Source organism: Hoplias malabaricus, chromosome 4, assembly GCF_029633855.1.
Source record: "Hoplias malabaricus isolate fHopMal1 chromosome 4, fHopMal1.hap1, whole genome shotgun sequence".
Classification (NCBI taxonomy): Eukaryota; Metazoa; Chordata; class Actinopteri; order Characiformes; family Erythrinidae; genus Hoplias; species Hoplias malabaricus.
The window spans coordinates 34,478,385-34,502,569 of NC_089803.1; the positions used below are offsets into that span (position 1 = coordinate 34,478,385).

Sequence of the window (24,185 nt, forward strand, 5' to 3'; positions counted from 1 at the left end):
CACTGATTCTATTGTGTCCACAAATGCTCAAATTATATTGTGGTGCACTGACAATATATTGCATATTACAAATCTGCACATTTTCTCAAATCCTTAGCAAAGGTCTCAGCCATTGCACCCTTAAATAGGGCTTATATTAACTCACTCTTTGTAAGCTAAGGGAGAATCTTTTTTTTTTTGTGCTGGGGACAGCCTGTCCTTCATGATTCTTAACAAACCCACTTTGAATGTCTTTAAACTGACACAGAAATGACTCTCGTATAAGAATAAAGTGGGGGTCATCAGAATCTTTCCACCTGGAGCCGTTTCGCTAGCATGCTTTTAAAATACATTTTCTCCTAATAGATTCTATCTCAACTTCACGTTCCGACTTTCAAATCCCCTTTATGTCTTTTCATTGTCCCTATTTTTCTGCTAAATAAAAACAGGGATCAGGATATCTTCATAATAGCCCAGAAAGCCCTGCTGTTATAATTGCACCAGTCCATAAGCTTCCTGATGGAGCAGTGCCCCTGTTCAATTGCTGCACAAGGGCAAAATAAAAGTGATCTGTCTAAAACACAATACAACAGTGGGCCTTGGCTTAAGCCAACCACTAAGCCATTTAACATTTTCCACTCATATTTAGCCCTTAATCTATAATTAAATGTTCATTGGCTGGCTCCAATTGCTGCTGATTAAGGCACACAAGGGACCTGTGCACTATTAATGAAAAGCATTTATTCAGCCACTGAACAGCAACTCAACAAAACTGCAATATCATTACCTTTTCCAATCATATCTAACTCAAGTATCTATACAAGATATTGCTTCTGCCTCATTTAATCTGCAAACAGATTATTTAAAAAAAAAAAAGTACACCAGAAGCCACACCTGGAACACATGGAATGTAAAGGACTCTCTTTTTAAGGTTATAAGGGTCAGTGGTCATTTAAACTAATATTCAGCTTTATGCTCTGCTGACTGAGGTCAGTCTGGCTGTGGATACACTGAGCAACGGCACTCTGCTCTAAAGAGAGATTACTGTGACAGGACTCTTACAGGACTAGAGCTGGGCAATATGACCGAAAAACTCATATCTTGATATGCCTAAAAAATCCATCAGTTTTATTGCCATCACAGATGCGTTGAGGGAAAAATTAAATGTAGTTTAACTTTAGCTGATTGGCTAAATAAAAGTGACCCCCAATGAGAAGTGCATTCTCTGCTTAGGAGCCGTGGAGCATCTGCCCCTCCTTCAGGTTGAGGAAGAGCAGAGTGTCTCAAACAAGTCATGGGTCATGGTCTTAACAGCGCTCTTTTTTTGGAATTAAAACTTCACCACTGGTCGCCACTCAGATCTGTGAGTGCGATAAATGTGCTGAGAACTGCTGAGAACAACAGATGAACGGGACTTTGGTGCACTGTTTTAAATTTACTCAGATGGAAACCTGCGTGTCTGTGGCATACTCGATATAACGCATATGGTCATTTTCAAAATTGTGTAAAAAATACTATGGAATGTATCGATATATATCCCCCAGCTTTAGCTTGAGCTGAAGTCACATTCACGCACCTGTGTCAGAAGCTAATGCACAATATCGCAATATGGCGAAAGTCTAATTAAAAAAAACATACCAGTATTATCATGAACAATATTATATCGCCCACCCCTATACAAGACATGACCAAATTTGTGCAACGTCAAACAAAACAGTTATCCTCTAATAAAGTGAAGAACAAACCTCAGTTAAATACGTATATTTACTCTGCTATTTTCACTGTAAAAAAAAAAAAGTTATCTAAACAATCTGAAACCTGCCCAAATATAGTAAATATTACAAGTAAAATACAACGGCACATTGCCTAAGTCACGCAAGTGTCCACTCAAAGTACAAGGGGTGTAGGGGCAATAGGGAACAGTTGTCCAACATTGTTTTTACACTTGCAATGAAAATTGCGTCATGGCGCAATGCATTCTGGGCAAGTTTTGCTTATTCTTTTTTGTAAATAGCCCTGGCATACACTTAAACAGATTTAAGAATTTATAACTTACTGTGTTTTTTCGAAAGCCAAGCTTTAAATGTTATTGGAAAAGAAACTCAATTAGTGTTTATATGAAGCATAAAAGAAGGCAATTTTACATTAAGTGGGGCAGATTACTGCCTGTAGTCTCATGATTCTCAGCACAAACATTTCTTTGAAAGACTTTTAATGCTGTGTATATTTCACACTTGACACTTATTAATCATTGAAACATTCATCCCTACAGCTAAATTAATGCTAAAGCAATTAAATTACATGCTCTTCCAGAATGCAATAAATGATATATTAATAAAGTAAAAAAGAAAAATCTTGCTTTGGCAACTGCAGAATGTTTTAAAAAGAGAAGAGAGCTCAAGCTGCATTCCTGCAATGTTTAATGTGTGTGATGATCTCTTGTGTGGTCAGTAGTCTCAGTGAGAGTGTGAGTGGGCCCTCTATTTGCTTTGCTGACTGAATTGAATATCTTTGCTCTGCACATGGTACATATATGGAGAGAAGGTCTGCTTCATTTAGCTCAGTAATTGGGAGCCAGAGAGAACAATACGGGTAAAATACTCTTGTGAATAGGCTTTGAAACCGAAGATAAGAATCTGCTGCTTGAATATGGTCAAGCCAGCACAATTTCCATCCCTAAGCTTTTGAAATACTGATTTTCTCCCAGCATCTCTTATCCATTAGGGTTACCACAAAGAAAGAAGATTGAGAGACAGAAAAAAAAATAAAAACACAGAGGAAGAGAGAGGGTGTGAGAGCGAGCAATGCTGCACTGCTGAGCTTATTATAAAAAATACATTTTCACATTCAGTTGCTTAAGGCTAGAGTAAACAAATTAAAAGAAAGTGTAAATGCATTTTATAACCCAGTAATATAACAAAGTGTATTTAGTCAATACACAATAGTCTTGTGTAGAATATTTCTTATTCTAACAATGACCAGCTAAACTTTGAATGTTACAGTAACTACTGAACATAGTTGTTAAAAACAAACAAAAAATGAATTTCCAAAATTATAACAAAAATAATACCTACGGAACAAAAAAGTTCACTGTACATGTGGCAAGCTTTTAGATACCTGGAATAACCTGGAAACCAGAGACAGGTTTACAGAAGACATGTAATTTATTAACAAAATTCCAAAGGAGAAGAAAGGAGGAAGGAAGAGGAAAAAATAACAAAAAAAACATACCTTTTTGCTCCCACATTTCACAGTGCTTTAAAGTTTGTCAGACCACCAAAAGTCTCTCTCTCTCTCTCTCTCTCTCTCTCTCTCTCTCTCTCTCTCTCTCTCTCTCTCTCTATATATATATATATATATATATATATATATATATATATATATATATTTATATATATATATGTATACATACACACACACACCTACCTGTCACTGCCCCCTTTTCAAGTATTTTAGGAGTAATGTGATATATGGTGTGAGAGGGGTTGGAGGTAGCCCCACCTCCACACGACTCGGGGCTCGGCTTTTTTTTTTTTAAATTAAATGGCTAATGCATTAAATAATAACAAATGTTATTATACATAGTGTACTGTTTATATTAACATTGTTTATTTTAACAATAATCTAAAGTCTATTCTTCCATGCAATCAATGATGTTATATATATGGTCCTAAATTGCTCTGGAAAGCTTTTCCAGTACCAACGGTTGCTACATAGTAACACTGAGAGGAAAAGAGACAGGTAAGTTGTGGAACATTTATTTAGGAGAGGAAAAAAGGTGAGTTATGAACAACATGAAAACATGTATCTACACATGGTACTCTGTCATAAATGGCAGGAGAAAAAGTGTTATCTCCTAAGAGCAATGGCAGTGATAGCTGAGATGCCTCGAGACCCTACCAAAGTTATCTGTCGCCTCTCCACCACTGATAAGCACTCTCAATAACACTTCACGTGAAGACGCTTCTCCTCTCAGTGAAGTGACCTTTGCGTGAAGCAATGATGCATTAATCAGCTAGGCAATAAAAGTGGGTCAGTTCTCCTGAGGGATGTGTACAACAAACATGGCCAGAGGAAAAAGAGGAATCACCAGTATCATACAAGCTACTCTAGACAAATAACAGAGCCTGTGGTCTGTAACAGTGCCAAGAGAGGAAGAGGCCTATAGATGCATAGGAGCTGAGAGAATTTACATATGACACAAACACACAAGCTGTGACCTGTCATTTGAACATGCCTGTTTAGTTGGACAAGCCTTGGGTTTCCTAATTCTTTAATTTCTCCCAACAAAAATCTGGCAATTGTATTTGACAGCTCAGCCTATACGTTCATCACACACACACACACACTTACGCACACAGACGTGTTGATGCCAGACAATCTCTCTGGACCCACTTTCATCTTCCACTCCATGGACTAACTTTGTGTCCGTTTTCTCCTAGTCAGCATTCAAAGCCTATTGTTAACAGCAGGTGTGAGGTATCTGCTGGAGCTGAGTTGGGAGTCTGAAGCTGAGTGTAGGCGCCTCTGTTATAGCCCTGCAGTCCATTCCTGCAACAGCGAGATTGGAGACAAAGAAGCCACACTAGATAAATGAGCACGTCTATGGCTTATGACAGGCTGGGAGAAAAATGAACAAACGGTAAGTGCTAGCAATGCCTCTTGCGGCTTCTAGCCTGATGGCGAACACGGCCTTGCTGGAGGAAAAGAAGCCATTCCAAACAAAGACGAAAGGAGGGATTCTTCTCATTGTTTACATAAGTGCCAGATGGACCAATTAATCCCATTTGAGCCACAGAATATTAATGACTTTGGGCATCCTGGGCACACGCTTGGCCACTATGTAGCATTCGGCTACCTGCCACTGGTTCCATACCAAGTGTATGCTCTACCGAGTATGCTCTAATACCACACAGATGTTCAAGGACAAGCGAGGCCACTCCCAAGGATGGTGTATACTGGGAGTATAACGCTAATACAAGGTGAATGAATAATTTATAGAGATTAGAAGCTTAACTTGAAGAGTAATGTGCTCTAAAAGAAATAGGACAGGTTTAGAATGTGCTAAAGGGCATGAAATCAGTTAAAAGTTCCATCACCTGATCCAGCTCTAATTTGATTAGTAATTACTTCTAATAATGGATTTTTATCATCCAGTGACAGCAGCCAATCCCCATTAAAAGCCTATAATAACTTAGGGAAACTCCATAACACTTTTCAGCATTTCTTTTTCATGTTGATCCATTCACAGACAGAGCAGCCATGCGCCCTAGGCAGAACTAAACTTCTTTAAAGATGTGACAAAATCCTTCACATCCATTCTGTTCAAAATCAGTTATTTTTTCCCCACCTCCAGCAGGATTTTCATAGCAGGAGGCTGATTATATGTTTACACAGATGCTTGTGGCTCCAGCAAACTCTGGCAAACACACACAAAGAATGTCCTTGAGAAACTTCTTAGCATAATCCTTCAACTGGTGACATCATTAGCACATCACATATATTCAATATTCCAAGTTAAATTGCTCATTTCCTAATAAATCTGATTGAGGGCCAGCACGGGCATTTGTAAAACAGAACAGTGGACATTACCATAGAAAGGCTTTAGACAAATACATGCAATGTCTGCCGAGACGCATCTGGTTATGTTTGCACACAGACACTGAGCAGCTGTAGTGAGGAAAGAGACATGTTTTCATGCTAAATCTCACAGGACGTGCTTTTCACACCCTGAAAGCCACTTTAAACAAGCTACTGTCAACTTGCGAGTAAACAACGATCACTTCACACGTCTTTTTCTACACTTTAGTCAATTTTCTGTAAACTACTCAAACGTCTCTCAAAAGCTAATGCACAAATGGAATGCTGAATAGAACACATTTCATCATGACTTTATGTGATGCTATCATAGTGAGGCCTTTGTGTTCTCCGTTTTTTCCTATTAATCAGCATTTTGCTGATAATTGATATTATAAAATACTGCAATAATTTAAATAAACTATATCCATATTACTTTTCTTTCATGTGTCCAGTTTTCTTTTTTGATTGCTAATTCTCTTGGTACAATTATAGTAATAAGAATAATAAGTACAAAAACACAAAACAGAACACTTACAGTCTACACACACAAAAAAAGCTAAATAACTGCACATACATATTCTGAACACCAGTTAAAAAAAGATAAAGATTTTAAGCCTGGTAAAGTATGACGAGGTACAGCAAAAAAAAAAAAAAAATTAATTAATTAATACACGAAATCAACTGGGAGTAAAAGGACAAGTTCATCCAGAAAAATGAGACATGTTTTTTTCCCCTTCCCCTGCCATTTTGGCAGTAAATGAATCCAGAGAACCACTTTGATATTGGTATTACATATCATCATGCAATATACAACAATCATTATGAACTACAAAGCATTATTGAATGCTATGATAAACTACATGGAAAACACATTACCATCTGGGAAATGTAAACTATAAGATAAGGCTCCAGAATTGAATTAAGATTTTGATCATTTTTGGAGCATACTGTAAATTCAGTCATCTAAAAACATTGTTTACTGGGGACCCGAGGTCACTTACACACTCTTAATCATTACATTTATTTGTATAGCTTTTGTCAGAACACTGTATTAAAGTGCATTAACTGAAAACAACTGCAGGACCTGGAAATCATTCAATTTTATTAATCTGCTAATGTATCCATTAGATACTGCAGTACATATATTATAAGCACTTAAATAGAGCTTTCTTAATTTCGGTCAATAAGATAGAACTCCAATATCAATATGAACAATAAAAAAAGCTACAGAAAACTGCCAAAAACGGAAAGCAACATGACATTACATTTCTCTCTCTCTGGTTCCTAAAGTCATTGCAGGAAATAAGGTATGATGATCCTAACCGCTACTCACACATCTAAACGTGAGGATTCTACAATGAATTATCAACCTCATGTTATTTGCTTATATGCTGGGAATGTAACTAACTGAATAATGTTATTCATTTATAGTTTGATTACACACTGATGATGGCAGCACCCCATACTCAACGTCAGTCAGAGACAGTTGATGTGAGTAATATATATTGAAATATTAAAACGTCTATAAAGATCATAGTTATTGAAACATATTATACTGCAATATGTACTGATATTGAATTATTGTCCAGCCCTACGCTTAAGAAGACTCATAATTTTGTGACTTATTCCCCCATGGCACAGACCAGATAACCCAGATGGATAAAAGGTACAAGTCAAGGGCAAGCAGCAGCAGTGTGAAGGATGTAGGTCAGTAGGACCTCGGAGCAGTTTTGTTCTGTTTACCACCCTCCCCTCCCCCCCCACCCACCCACAAATATCCACACTTTAGCTCAAAGCAGGTGAGAGAGGACACGCTTTGGGACGCCCTCCAAGTGGACTAGCCTCCAGTTCAGTTTGCTTGAATCATCACAGAACATTCCCTCATACAACCAAGGGTACTACTGCAAAGAAAATCTCTGCAGAGAAAAAGCACTGAAAGATGAATAAGTAATAGGGACGGGATTCTGCTCCAGTATCCGTAGGCGATCTATATCTGCTCAGCGCTCAAAATATCTGTTTCTGTATTTGAATCTGAACCACATGATAACATATACAAAATAGTATCCTCCACTCACCCACCCACATACTGTAGTCAACAAATCTGTGAATGAAAGCAGATTTGTTTAAACCATCTCAAGTTGAAAGCAAATCAGGAGATGGAGATTTAAAGCTAATTAAAACAGAACAGTACAGCATTTTGTAGTGATTTAGCCAAAATTATGAGTACTACCCACTGATATATCATCTATTAATCTGTTTTGTTGTCATACGGTTAACAAAGGAAATAAAAACAAAGAATCTTATTCAACACTGCAACAACTCTGAAAGCATTTTCACCGTGCATTTGTTTCAGCTGTGTGTGACAGTGTTAATTTGAGAAAGATTAGGTGATTATCTTAAGTAAAACTCAGAGTAATGTATAAACTTAGAGTGTCATGGTGGGTCTGGATCCTACCCAGAATTACTGGGCACAAGGCAGGAACACACCCTGGAGGGGGCGCCACTTCACAGGGCGACACACACTCACATCTATAGATACTTTTTTTTTTTTTTTTTTTTTTTTTTTTTTTTTTTTTTGGGTCTTCAATCCACCTACTAACGTGTATTTTTGGACTGTGGGAGAAAACCCACACGGACACACCAAACTCCTCACAGACAGTGGGGCTCCAACCCACAACGTCCAGGTCCCTGGAGCTGTGTGACTGCAACACTACCTGCTGCACTTAGAATTTATACTTAAACAAAATTTCTCCCCTAATTGGACCACCCAAAAAACTGATTCTCCCTGATTTAAAAAGAAATGTCGTTTCTTATTTGTGAGTGGAAGGCTTCACTGTTTCACTGTTTGCATACACGTTGCATACATGTGTGAAGTTAAATAGCATGAATTTGAAAACACACCAGATATACTGTACTTCAAATATTTACAGCATAGATTGGGTTTATGAAGAAATTTATCAATGGAACTGAACATTTGAAAACTACAAGTGACACAAAAGAAATATAAAAAATAGTTAAAAACTACAATGACCTTAAGTTAATGTGTAATCAAACTATAAATGAAGCTATATTTAAAATGATTAATTTAGTTAAATTCCCAAAAAAAGCAAATAACATGAGGTTGATAATGCATTATAGAATCCTCACATATAAATGTGCAAGCAGGGGTTAGGATGAATTTTCACAGCTTCATCATTACCTTTTTTCCTGCAATGACTTTAGGAACAATAGAGCTCAAGAGCTCAAGAGAGGGGGAGAGAGAGAGAGAGAGAGAGAGACTTCACAGTGTAAGCAGGCCTTTGTGCCAAAGACGGCTGCTCTCATTTTCATAGATGGCACCATTTGCTTCTGATGGTGAATAAATGAATGCACAGCTCTCCAGTCACAAACAATACTCCACACACTACACCCCCTTTTGTGTTCCAGGAATCAATTTACATTTTCATAAATAAAATTCAGCTCTCAGGTGAAAGGAATGGGGGTTGCTTGGCTGCAAAACGGCATTAAACCTCCAAAAAGTAATCCCTGGCACCGAGGAGGAGAACATCCCAGAGTGATGTGGAGCGATCCAGCCGTCACCGCTGGTGCTTCAATGAAGCGTCCTAAATGTCTCATTTCAATAGTAAGTGTCAGACTAAAATATGACAAGTGGCCTGGTACAGTAAAGATGTTATGAGTACATAAATCACGTGGGGGGGAGAGACTGAGGGCCTGGGGTACCGCTCCAGTGACACGGAACAGCGAAATAAAAACAGTGTGAAGACCACCAGGGAAATCTCACTGTCCCCCTGCATCACAAAACCAAGCACCTCAACATCTAGCCTTTCACCCCCACAGCAACATAAAACACACGCAGAGCACTGCCATGGGCTGTTTTGTACATTAATGGAGCTCCTCTGTTCACGGCTCTGTGCCCGGATACATTAAATGATTTTGAGCAATTTTCTGACTCTGAGTGCTCTGGTGCACTGTACTCGTGCTGATGGAATGATGCAGGCCAGATGCAAGTGAAGTATTTCAATTTAACAGCAACCAAAATAGGAAACTGAGTATCCTCATCAGTTAGTGGATATAAACCCACAGCACAGCTGCACCCTTATACAGCCGATTAGCCAAGATGTGTCTGCTGTTCAAGTTCTCCTTCTGTATTTTCACACCAGAGCTACATACGTGCTGAGGAGAACAAGTATCTCAGGGTGACGGTAAGAGGGATTGTGAGATTGACCATAGTTTAAGTACAGGAGCTGCTGTAATGTAGTCACTGCACCAGACACTAGTGGTGAAGAGGGAGCTGAGTCATAAAACAACATGATTGTAGTTTAAAGTGGCTGAAATTACTATTCCTCATGACCAGGCATGGAGAACGGCTGTCAGGGAGCGGCTTGGAGTAGAGCCGCTGCTCCCTTATGTTGACAGGAGCCTTTTAAGGTGGTTTGGACATCTGATAGGATGATAAAATGCCCCCCGGAATACTCCCACTGAAGGTATACCAGGCAAGAATAACTGATGCATGCTGAAGTTGTTATCTCCCCCCTGCTGACCTGGAAACACCTGGGAATTCCCTAGAAGGTGCTAGAGGAAGCTGTGTGTGGCCAGAGATGTTTGGGCTTCTCTGACATGGTGGGTTAGGCACCACAGTGCTGCTGGAGTTAAACACTTCTGTGTCACTGCTGGACTGAGAACAGTCCACCAACCATCCAATGATCTAGCTAACAGTGTCCAGTGAACACAGGTGAAGGACTAGAGAATGACTAACAAATTGTGCAGCAACAGATGAGCTACTGTCTCTTACTGTTAGAAAATGAACCAATAAGTTAGTCGTGTCTGTTACAGCAACTGTGTGTTAAAACACTCCTGCAGTACTGCTGTGACTGATCCACATGATCCAATGTGATACATAACAATGTCACACCATGCCAGTTGTACTGCTGTGCTGGAAATGATCCACCACCTAAATAATGCTCTCAGGGGTCTTGTTGGCTTTCTGACCAAAGAAGAACGAACTGGAAGAGGGCTAACACAGCATAATAAGCAACAGTATTGCTGGGCAATAAAATTATATCAATGTTCTGTGATTAATTTTTGCTCGATAACGATGACAAGCTCGAGTAATCGAGCTCAATAAACCTTCATTTCTATTCCTGATTAGCACAGCCAGCTGTACGCTATCAGACGCGTATACTCATGCTATTACGGTACATAAGACACCGCATGAACGTGAGAACGTAAACAAGACTATAATAAGTTTAATTCAAGTGCTTGTGTGTATGTATTAATTATTTATTAAATATGTTATAGTCTACTGTTCACTCTGTTTTGGGGTGTATTGTTTTAGGGTGTATTTGGTCTGGTATGATGACCCCTTGTCAGAACACAAGCGCAGAAACGTTCCCTTGCGCACAGGGTGAACCCGCTGGGTTTTATTTCACTCAAAGTGTATTTTCCTCCTGGGAAATGTTTTCCCTTTTGTGAGAGCACTGTTCGTTGCATGACGTGGTTTTCCCTCATACAAAACATTTTCTGCTATATCGCCCAGCTCTAAGCAACACTGTTTAATAGTCCACCAACAAAGACAAAGCCAGCCAACAAGGTCCTGTGGGCAGTTTTCTGCAGTGCCACATTTTATTGCTCAACTACTCCAACACGTCTTTTTCTTCCAGTCTTTTTCTTGCTTTGGGAACCACTTGACTAGAGGATGATCAATACAAACTGTGCAGCAACAAAAAACTACAATCTCTGAATTTACATCTACAAAGTGGTCCAACAGGGACGGTGTCTCTAATAAGAACGAACTGTAAGTGGACAAAGGCTTTAATCCTGTGGAGTCTGCGTGGTAAGATAAATTTGGCCTCAAAAAAAATTAAAAATAAGCACAGGTCGAAACTAAATACACTTTTAGATTATTGTGAGAGAAATGTAACAAGAGGCAAGTTTCAGCTTGTGAGTGGGAGCATAAGCTGTGATTTCCCACACATGAACAAATACAGCTATTCATATGATAACAGCATGTTAATCCAGCAGCTCTAAATTCAGAAGCAAGAAAAGGTGTGAAAACACCCATTTTACTCCGATAAACACAGAGCACATGGCTGCTTGTTTTCACACAAATCTCATGTATATCTCAGAATTAGGTCCGTTTTCAACCAACAAATTGATTCCAAGGAGTAATGTTTTGTGTAAAAAAAAAAAAAATCAGACATTTACCACCACAATCACCACCAAATAATTCAATCTTAGGGAAAATGCTTTAAATATTTCACTACTCACTGGGAAACTGCTTAATTTTTACATCATTACTTTACAGAAATATGGAGAACATTCTATCTACACAGACAAAAAAAAGAAAGCACACAGTTTGCCCAGTCTACAACCACTGTCATGGTGCACATCCACAACCATCACTGTCATTTATTTTATATATAACAATATGTCAGTACCTCTGTAAAGTCTATATTAAACTTAACTGAAACATTGTTACTGCTCTTACATTATTGTTGTTGGGTTTGTGTTGAATATGAGGAATGGCTGAAAGGCCTCAAACTCCAGAGGGTTTCTGCTGTGTCTGATCCACATGTATGAATGCAACACACACAAAACACACCACCAGATAAGTGTCACTGAGGTGCTGCGAATGAACCACAACATCATAAATGTTCTGTGGTGTCCTGACAATGGAAGAACAGGGTGAAATTGGGCAAACAAGTATGCAGGGCAACCAATGTACAACAGTCTGTAACTACATAACTCCAAAGTGCTCCTGTGTGGTCATTAGAGCTGAGAGAACGAATAGAATGTAGAAACAGAATGTTGAAATTTTCACCAAACTATCCCTGTAAAGAAGTAGATAGCAGTCTGACTTCCTGTTCTCTGTTAAGCTTCAGCTGTAGAATGCTTTAACTGACTTATGAAATGTTAAGAAAGGTAGAAGCCTTTCAGAGTTATAAAGTGAATTTAGATTCCAAAGGGCACTCAGGGCCAGAGATGTGCACAAAAACTGACCCTGGAGCAGGATATTTCAGCATAGGAATGTCTAGACAAGGAGTTCTTTTCAACTAACCTTCAGTGTGTATAATGTGAATTGATTTAAATCACCCACATACATTCCTGGGTTTCTACTTCACATATCTTGTCTAAATGGAGTAAACCCAAAAACAATACAGAACAAGTGAGTCTGTAAAAAAGGTGTGTTAAAAAAACCCTTTGGGAGAATCTCATTAATACATAATTTTCAAAGAGTTCTTCTCCTTCTGAAAGACCCCAGCTTTACCTAATCTCAAAAAATGTATGTTTGAGAAAGAAAACAAACCATTCCTACAGCAGTGGTTAACTGCACATGCAGTTGATGAGGATGAGAAACAGGACAGTGTAGATGAAGAGAAAAGAACAAGACTGAAAGAAAAAGGAGGGGGACTAAGTAGAGAGAGAGAGAGAGAGAGAGAGAGAGAGAGCACACAGGATAAAAAGTAAATGCAAGACAAAGACACAGACAATGTGAGCTAAAAAGTGAGAGAATGAGAGAGAAAAAGCCTCTGATGCCCAGCACATTAATTTGCACATCCTCAACCACAAACTGCAGTGCACAGGAGGCAATTAGCATCATGTGAGCCATATTTTCATAGTGCCAGACACCACACACACACACACACACAAACACAGAACAAAGATGTTTCCTGTGACTAGCTGTCATTCTCCAGCCCATCCTGTGCTCATTACAGCGAGAGAGGGGGTCACTCTGCCACACGTCTGCGCACAGATCAGCTGTAACAAGCACTCGGGGCACCAAGGGTCAGTCCAGACCCCTGGTGGTGGCCCTTGATCTTCCTTTTTGAAAGTAATTGGGATCTCAGTAAGGTGTAGGGAGCCGATAGGAGGGGACATACAAAATGTTCAGTAATCAGTATTTTGCAAATATCCTTATATATATATATATATATATATATATATATATATATATATATATATATATATATATATATATATATATGGAAAGTCTCCCATAACGATGTGTTTAAATAACACAACTAAAGCTAAAACAACAGCTTGTATTGCTGGACCTGCAGGTGCTGGAAATATTTGCTCCCTGATTGGCTACTGAGGGTAGCTCATTCATTGGCTAGTCGGTTCCCCTTGTTTTTCACCTGTGAGGACAAAGCTCATCTGTGAAGCTCTCATTACTCCCCATCAGTGCGACACAGATGACTGTTGAATGTTTTTCAAGTTATGAACTTTAGAGATACCTTAAACAGTTAGTATTGATACATACCTAACATACCTAAAACAATCAAACTTAAAATTATAGAATTATTGTTACAATTAAAAATATGGAACTGACGTAGTGAATACAATGGAAGGCAGAAGCATAGGATGAGGTAGATAATTTTGAAAGTTCATGAAGGAAAGTCAAACACAGCTAACGATAGCAACCGCACGATAGCAAGACATAGGATAAAACAAAATGAATTACAAACAAAAACTACCAGGACATGACTTAAATAACCAGAGACATGAGTGTACACCTGTGAGCTCAGTCACATGACTGTCTAACAGCTCACTGGTGCAGTGCGTGATTAAGGGAGACAAGCGGGGACGCAAAGCATATAACTAAGACCAAAGCTAACAAAAACAGGGTGAAACCTGGACAAACGTAATAATCATTTTCAAGGGCAGTATTAAGAAATATTTGAGTACACTAACAACTATCTTTAAGCTTTAAAACTTTCAGGCCAAGCTTAAATATACTATATTACTATTTGAATTAGAAATGTCCATTCTGCCAGTGGATTGGTCACTAGGGGGCTTGTGGAAGGAGTCTATAGCACTGAAGTTGCCTCTTTCAGATTACAAATGGCCTCCATCCACTGTACAAGAGGTTACTGATTATTCTTGGAACATGAAAACAAGTGCACTGTTTCAATACCCACACAAGCATTGCATTTGTGACTCAGTTGAATGAAGGCATCATGTTTATACTTTAGAAATTCAAGGTCAATAAGTAGAACAGAGGAAATCTCACATTGGTAATATATTCATTGTTCAGCTTGTGTACTGTGCCTTGGGAAAGTCGCAACGCTTTAAAGAGAGCACTGTACTTACAGCAAAGTGGAGTTCATTTATTCCTTATTCTTCTGTTTGTCTTTGTCTCGCTTCGTGCACTTTAAACTCATGTTGCAATCTTAATTTCAGGTTTTGAGACAGCTGAAGCGTGTCAGCAGTCGGACAAGTGTCTGACAGGAAAATAGTTTATTCTTCATCTCTTGTGCTCTCTCACTCATCAGTTGGGTAAATTAGAGGTTATGGCTTAAAGGTTAACAAAGCCCTAAGCTTTGGGAGTGTGTGCTGCTAACACAATGCGCACTGTCTGATTCTCTTTTTGAAATTGTCACAGAATAGGGGAAAAATAAGTACGTCTATGGGGCCAGTTCCCTTTCTTCACTATTCGAGATGTACTCGCATGTGTTTCTTTTCATCTCTTTTAAAGGCACATCAAGACCCAGAAAATATATAAATTACTCTGCAGGATTTATCCTCCCTGATTATGAGGTATTTAAATACATATGTGTTATTTAAATAATTTTCGTCTGGCTACATCTCAAGTACATTTAATATATTCAACAACGTTGTTTCTAGTGTTTTATATACATCCCACATTGCGCTGCATGTGACCCAAGGCTGTAGTGCTGTAATGATTAAACACCAAGCCCCCCTCTGAAAAACTCAGATTCATACTCATTTATTGAAGACATCAAAAATTATAAGGTTATACACAGAAGGTTGTTAATTCACAGCTATACAAACAAGGTTACATAAAAACGGATGATTTTTTAGTGTATATTTTACATGTCTTTTGAGATGTACAAGTGCATTTTTAGTAGCTTTTTAATGTTTGTACAGCCCAAAAAATTAGGTCACATCCAATCTAGCCCTGGTGCTGCACATAAAGGAAGGCAAAATGGACCAAAGAGATCTTAACAGACCAAAAACAGATTGGACCCTGATGTCCTTCCAAGTCAGAAGTAATTTCAGAAGCAGGTTTGCCAATGTTAAAAGCATTTGTAACTTGATGCAGATGAATGTAAATGAATTGCTGTGTGAAACAATACTGTTTTTGAGCTTACTGTTTTGTTCATTTATGAAGGTCCAACAAATGTAGAAAAGTAAAAACTGGGAAAATGGAGTCTCAAGGTAGTGCAGCAGTATGGAAACAAACACTTGCATTAATTAAGCAACAAACAAAACACTGGCTTTACAGTTAGACTGTAGCAATTTACATTCTGATGATAAGCAAAGAACAGTGTAGCTAACATGTACATTACTGTAGTAAACATGAATTTTTATGTGCTTTAAATCCATCCTTTAAATCTTATTCAGAACAACATTAGTTAGCCCACCATTTCAGGGTGAATAAGGACATTCAAACAAAATGAGGAGGAATAAGAAGCTGAACACCTTGGTAACGTTAAGGAACGTAAGGCAGACGTTTAGAAGTGCTTCCCGATATGTCACAAGAATTTAATATCAGGAAGGTCTCTGTTAATGTGCTTAAATAAAGAAACTAAAGCTAAAACAACAGTTTGTATTGACTGAGAAGGCGCTGGAACCATTTGCTCCCTGATTGGCTACTGTGGGGGCAGCATTCTGATTGGTTAGAGAACAGGCAACGTAATTGCGTAAGCTCAGCTGTAAAAACAGGGACAAAATTTGTGTTTTCAGATTCAAGCTTGTAACTTCAGTGTTGCAAACAAATGTATGAAGTGTGTGTCTGTATTTTAGACCTCTGACATCTCACTGATGGAAAACTCACACATACCAAATATTTCAAAAGCTACAATTTTTTTTAAACACATGAAAATATTTGGGTGTGCAAAACATTCACACGTGCACAAAATATTTCTACAGCTGCAAATCTTTATCACACATTCTCAAACATGTATTTATGAGAATTTTTTTCCACACATGTAGATATCCATGCATTTTTTCACTACATGCACACAAAAGGTGATATACAACTACAGATTGTAAAAGTATGTGAATATTATTTTACAATCTCTCAATATTAATGACCCCCATTAGATTCTATATAAAAGACAATAACATTTTCTGCTAGGGTTCAGACCAAGAAAACTTAAGTATCTCTCCTATATGTACACAAACTCACTACATTTTTATGGAAGATTACAGAAGAAAATAAGCATTTTGTCTTTTGCATCATACACTACTAAGGTGAAACATGCTTCATCCTTATAGTGTGGCAGTAAAAAGAAATTTGACCCATGAATTTAACCTATCCATAGCACTGAAAACACACACACACAGTTAGAGGCAGTGACCAGTGCAATGAACAGTCACCTTGGTGAGTGGGAAGCAGTTGAGGGTTAGATGATTTGCTCAAGGGCAAATCTCCATTTTTCCTGCAGGTACCAGTGATTGAACTAGTAACCTTTCCCTCCCAAACCTACTTCTCTTCCCTTAAGGCCATGGCTGTCCCATTGGCCTGTATATGACCAAACGTGTGTAGATGGCAATTACATGAATGTTTCTTTTGAAATCAGGGGTATTGATAAAAATTTTTTACAGTTTTTCCTTTGTTGTAGCTATGTCCTCGGTTCTTCTGGCTGGAAGCTTTACCCTGGATTATACAACATTGCTATGAAAACTGACATGTTTGTTATTGCTATCAGCTCCCTTAATAAGATCAAAAATTGATATTGGATTAGATTAATTCTGAATCAGAAACTCCTCTCTAACTTGTCCTAAAGCTATTGAATGGTGCTTCAGCTTCACATACCAAATGTTACCAGGGCTTTACTAGGTTTGCACCAGGTGACCCATTTCTTTGGCATTGCTTTTCTATGGAGATGTTACAAGAATTGTGCAAAATGAAAAATATACATGCACCTAAAATATAAACCTCAAATTAACAAAGCCATAGACTTTATTCCCTGCAATAACCTTTTTTCATTATGAAGCTGCTGAGCTTAACTGCTTAGGACCACCAGCAGTCATTTGTATTGCTATACACAACTTGAAAAAGCCGCACTCCTCACCTTTCTCCACAGTGCTCTTATGTATCACTGAATAAAGAAATTTGGCTCACTTGCTTAGAGACAACTCCCACTGTGCAGAAGCACTTACAGTTACACAACACATATCCCACAGTGACGCTGCCCTGAGGCAGCAGACACAGCTCAGAAAACGAATTCCACCTTACCACATCACAGTCAACACACAGGCTTGATCTAATGCTACTGACAACTCTACTGCAATACAAAAGTCATAAAATTACTCACTGTGGGAACAATGTCTCACATCTCCATATCTGTGTAAATGGATAGTACATAACATATTTGCTTGAAGAAAACAATCACTCAAATGGCTAATGAAGCTATGTAGTTTAAGAATTCCAGACTGAGACTTTGCGAGGACATTCGGTTATGTAGGCACAACTGATGCAGATGGCTACAATTAAACTGTAAATGCTTCCTAAAGTACATTCTGATTCTCAATTTATAAATAATTTGCTTTCACAACTTCAAGGGACAATGGCCTGGATCTTAATGTTTTTCCAGGTCATTTCATATAAATACTGCTTTCATCAGTGTGTGTGTGTGTGTGTGTACAAGTGAGAGACAGAAGAAGAATGACTGATGTTACTTCATCTTAAATATGGCACAAAGCACTTCAAATATTGTCTAGAATTTTTCAGGGTAAATAAAACAAAAATTTCACACATTACTATTCAATATCTCATAGCAGTAAATTTGCTATTATCTAAAGTTAGTTATTACATTGATTTATTTTACAGAGTTCTATGAGGAAACCTTATAAAAACTCTCATCTCCTCCTGGAAAATAGAACGTAATGTTTAAGGAACACAACTGGACTTTGAAAACTTGATTTGATGACTCACTTGTTTTTTGAAAGAAAAGTCCAATATAAACTGCAAAATTTCTGTAAAATTCAAACTGCAAGCCTTTGATTGCCACCCTCATTCATTCTTCATGACAGAATGTGAACAGTATATTTTAGTATAACTGTGATCAGCTTCACAATAGAACCTGTTTCAGTCAGAGAGCACAATACTAATTACCGGCTAAAAGACTAGAGCATTACTCAAAGGCAAAATCATACCATGTCACTCATAGTCACTCATCACACTAAGTGAACATAGCTTCAACATTAATGAAGCAATAAACAGAATGTTCTCCAACATGACAACTGCTACACAGACTTAAAGACGACGAGTTGAGTAGCTCTCTCCAATCCTGCAGCTAAATGAGTTGTCAGTAGCAATGATTACCCTTAAGTCATATCTGCATTCCTGTAGAGCTCATTGCATTAAAAGCTTGTCGACTGTAGACAGATCTGGCCATGCTTGTACACCACAGAGAACACTCTTGAAGCCTGTAATGGAATCAATTACACAACTCACAAAAAGTAGAAGTCATTGTGCACTACTGAGTATGTCATTTTAAATCTAATCAAATGCCTTTTAGCCATGTTCCTCTCAGATGTATCAGCCTATGCTGGCGTTTGTTGAGGAAATGAATAATCATTTCCTTAAAAAAAAAAAAAACAACAAAAAAAAAAACCCTGTACCTGCATACTAATCCCCAGGTAGCACACCTGCTGCTTTTCTATGAATTAAGAGTAGCGATTACTCATTCAGAGTCTTTGAGCATGCCAACTGGCTGGTGTGAGCTGTTCCTGGTTATAAATAGCACATCATACCTAGTTTGAATTAAGTCCACAATGGGCACAATGAATCCTGCGCATGGCTAAGCTTGGCAACTTGAATGAATATAAAAGATCAAGTGAATGGAGTGGCCAGGCTGTCTTTTGAATGCAAAATTCTGGTCCACATAATGAGTGTGCAGGTCTGTGTGTGTGTGTGTGTGTGTGTGTACGCACATGCACATTCATATGGGATCCCACCTTCTTCCACTGGCGGTCTGGGCACTAATAGCTCTAATGAAGGATTGTTTCTCAGAGGGAACACTACGTTATTCTCATTCTTGAGACAGAGCAACCAACGCTGCAATCAGCCTACACTTTCCCTTTAATTTACTTTCATTCGCAGGCGTGATTGACTAATGAATGCGACACACACACACACACACACACACACACACAAATTTATCTTCAAGCTGCAATTTAACAATCAGCATATCCAGTGTGCACGCTGTATACAGAAAGGCTGTGAATGCAAATGAGAATCTACTTTATGATATTAAAAGCATAAAGTCAGACGTGGAGCAAATCCAACTGGTTGCAAATGAGCTGATTACATCTGTAAAAGAGAAAAATTAAGTCCGAAATTCATCGGTTATCACTAATACCACTTATGTTACTTGACTTGAGTGCAGCTAACAATACATTCCTTGCCATATTTGTTTCCAGTTTGGAAGGTGCAATTTGAATATAAAGATTTAGCACCACTGAGCTAAGTCAAACAGGATAAAAGAAAGTTTATCACAGGAAGAGCACGCTAATTTACTCCATTTGGATCAGGTGAATTGATCCAATCTCTAAAAAAGTGTTACCGTCTTAGTGCTCCAACAGTCTATCCCCCGCCCCCCCCCCCCAAGCTGTAATCACATTCAGATCGTTAGCCCCTTACTCTGCTGAGTGCAAGATGTTTAGTCACTGTTCAATATCTGTCACTTGTGATAGTGACAGAATTATGTGCAAAAATTGTTACTAATTTTCTAGTCTGACAGAGATTTTACAGCTAGAGCTGTGCGTCTGGAGTTGTCAGAATCACTGGTTTAGTACACAGTTTAGAAATTCTCTAAAGCTGCTTTGTGACCACACCAACCTTTAAACCAAATTAAAATGAATGGGAAAAAAGCTCTTGCTTGTCACCTCATACTACAAAACGTGTTATAATCCTAAAATTAAAAGTAAACAGGAGTGAAAATATCAGAAGGCCTTGGATCGCTTCAACCTAAAGACGAGGCATTGATTCCACATGGTCAGTGGCATCGAACCAAGCTGGACATGTCATATATATATATATATATATATATATATATATATACTGGGGATCAATGTTTTATATATATAAATAAACATTGCAGCAACACAGCAATGTCCTCCACTGTTAAACACACCCACAGTTCCTGAGTGAAAGACTGTCTTTTCTGTGTGAGAATGGGTTCATACAGAGTTGGCTAAATGGGATGAATGATTGGATCAGTCAAATAATGAGCAGTGCCTTCTTTTCTCATGTCCATCTGTGTATAAACAGGGCAGTGTTAAAGGCACCCCTGCTGAGTTCTGATGGCCTTGCTCTAGCTCTCTCGGCTCCACTAGCAGGTGCTTAATTGGTGGGCCTTGTTGCCAAATGCAAGTGCGGGGACTTTGTCATTAAAACCAAACCATGTGGACTCTGTTCTAGGCAGATTTTCTCCTCTCAGCAAGCTCACACACTATCACTAACAGACCTACAGCAGTTACCAGATAAAGGGACAAAGCCTGTGCTCTAGGTCCATTTGTTCAAAAAGCTCCTAAATGGAGGAAAGAGATTAGGACCACTTAGACCACAGCACTCTTTGGCAAGGATAGTGACTCCACGTGGAGCCAATGTGAACACCAAATGGCTACCGCGATTGCTGAGCGGCGAGAGGGAGGGAGGTGGAAGTGGGGTGCTGGAGGCTGGAGGGTGGGACTGAGGTGCATCTGTTCTGAATTCATCTAGTGTTTCATAATTAGATGAGCCCAATTGGTTGGGAGCAAAGCGTCTGTTGTAGTGCGATTTCTCCGATAACAGTTCTACAGGATGGAAGCTTGGCTTGACACCAGCGGTGAAGGCTATTAGTCAACCCAAATGAAAATATCAACCATATTGCGCTGGAGAGGAAATCTGTGTTTAAAGAATGCAATGCGCAAATTCACAGATACAATAGTGAGACAGATGGGGAGGAGCCGAGTTTAACACTCCTGAAAAACATGCTCTGAGACTCTGGGAAACGAACTGTGTGGCAGAAAATAACTGTGCAATACTTCACACCAAGCTTTCCTATCTCCTTCAGAAAACATGGAACATGGAAGCAGAAGTCACATACTGATTAACAAGTTAGACAGAATGAAACAAACAAACATGTTATATCCATTAAATCTAAAGACTTGGTAATCTTAGCTTTTCACTTTAAATGGTGGGTTTTAGTATTTAAAAAACACGTTTGCTCTTTTATGCTCTTTTTAAACACTTGCCAAACATTCTATATGTCTCTAAGAAAACATAGGAGCTTACAGACTGTGTCCATGCAACGAAAAACATCCATCTCCAAAATAGTAGCTTTACAGAAGGAACAAACCTTCTCAAATTTTATTGGAAGTCATTGCAAAAATATTTTATTCCAAGTCATTTTGGTACATTCCTATTGGTTCATTCATCATGGAATTTTCACACAGTGTGAAGGACAGCTGCTGTGTTCAAATGATGTAGTAAATTAAAAATCCACAAAAATGCAGTTACATGTTATTCATTTGGACAGCGACGATATATATTTCACCATTTTAATGCAAATGATTTATGGCTAAAATTTTTAATCATTAAGATGAACACTAACGGCTAGATATCTGACGTATTAAACATTACATAAGAACTAGTTTTGTGCTGCTATATTAAAGATATTCTGAGCAGAGAACAAACACCTGCTCTTTGTTTTGAAGTGCCCTTTCACAGGAGAAAAGACTGATACACATTCTAGTGAAAGTGACAGACCAAACAATCTGAAATAAGAAGAGGGAGGGAGGGAGGAAAGAGGGAAGAAAGAAAGTAAAAATTCCTGACCAAGATTTTTACCTACTCTGTTGTGCTCATCTGTTGTTAGATGATGCTCTCTTTGGACACAGTCCTGAGAAATGGGAGGTGGGAGTCATGGCTGAACAAAAAGCATTTGTTGTGGTCTCCAATGCTGGCGCTCTAGTGCAGCATCTAGTGGCAGAATGTCAGATATATTACCTTGAAAACAATTAAAATCTGATGTAAAAGGCTCTGTTCCAGAAACTAACACAAATCATCAGTGGTAGTGATAAAGACCTAGATGTTCAAATGGTTGGTGAACTCAAAACCAACATCACAGATCTGTATTTCAAGATGTTCTGCCTGTTTCCTGAAACACTATTATATATAAGAAAATACACTGATGTTAACATATGAATTGTGTCCTGGGGAAATAGTCCCCAGTTATACATTTATGACCAATACTTTACCAACATTGACCCTGTGTAAAACACAGTAGTTGTTTCAGAGTAAATACTATGGTTATAGTTGTGTTGTACTTGTTTTGAGCCCTGTTTAAATGTCACTACCATTGTAAAGAAAGTGGTATACTTTCAATAAAAAAAACAATTTCACAACAAACTAATGACTGCAACTACTGAACTATGCAGAAATAGAATCAAATTTAAAAAAACACAACTCTAACAACTGAGAAATCAGTTGCTTTTGGTATATGATTTATATTTTGGAGCCCCTTAAAACTCACATTTTAATTCAACATTCATATTGTTTGGTCCTACGGCAATGATATGATACCAACATCCTTCTGAGAACATGCTTTCAACACTTTGCTGCTTGTCACCTGTCAGAGTGGGGACATAAAATACTGTATACTTTTGTTTCATGCCTAGACTGTCAAATATGACAATACAAGAAGACTACAGGAGGAAAGCCCTCGTTCCTTTTTCTTCATTTTAGGGGGTATTGTCTTCCCCACTCTCCCCTCCAGGTACACCAGATGCTGAAGTAGGGAAAAAACACAGGCTCCCCTGCGAGGCTGTGTGAGCTGAATAGGCAGAGAGGAAGCTGAAAACTAGCCTTCATCCTCTAGGGGATGCTCAATGTTATGAGGGTTTTTCTGACCCCACAGCATGGCGTAGAAACACATTCAGAAGCAACTGAGAGAATTTCAATGTCAGTTAATGACCTGTAGTCCAGAACCTGTGGGATAGCCCAGTTTCACAAACCTGGCTCACTGCCAGAGCTGATAAACATTAGCTCCTCTGGGAGAAGACAGGCAGGGTAAAGCAGCATCTCCATCTCCATGCCTCTCTCCCTCTCTCATTGATTAGTGCCAGGTTTCCCCTTTAGCTGTCCCTCAGCAGCCTTTAAGGAAAGCACTGTTTCCAAATCAGCAGTTCCAGTGCCCTCAGGTGATCTCTCTCCCTCAGTGTGTACCAACCAGACAATGAAGGTTACTGCTTGAGCACCCCAACACTTCATGCATGTAGAACAGCAGCTTTAAGGGGAAATCACTTTCTCTGAGACTTCAAGTTCAGCTCTCAAATAAGATCTGAGAGCAGCCACAGCCTTTAGCCCAATCTAGAGCAGACTGGATAAAAGATTTTCACAAAGAAACTACGACTAGTGCATGTGTGCATATGATCTGATTCAGTAAACTATGTCGAATGGACAGGAGAGGAGCTGATTCAAGCTGGGCACTCTCAAATGCTTATGCAATTTTGGGCTGTAATGATCATGTAATTAAAATAAATTACTAAAACATGTTTGAGTGAACTTAGTAGTGTGAAAGAAAAACAGTGTCTGCAGGTTATTATAAAGCATTCAGAGTGGTGGTGTCAATCGACAATAAAACTGAGTTAATCAAATTGACATTCTG

At 38.6% G+C, this 24,185-nt stretch overlaps 1 protein-coding gene across 5 annotated transcripts in view; it reads right to left on the bottom strand.

Annotated features, from left to right (window-relative positions):
- LOC136694281 (PDZ domain-containing RING finger protein 4-like) overlaps positions 1–24,185 on the bottom strand; it is a 76,476-nt gene that overhangs the window by 36,435 nt on the left and 15,856 nt on the right. The window lies entirely within an intron of this gene.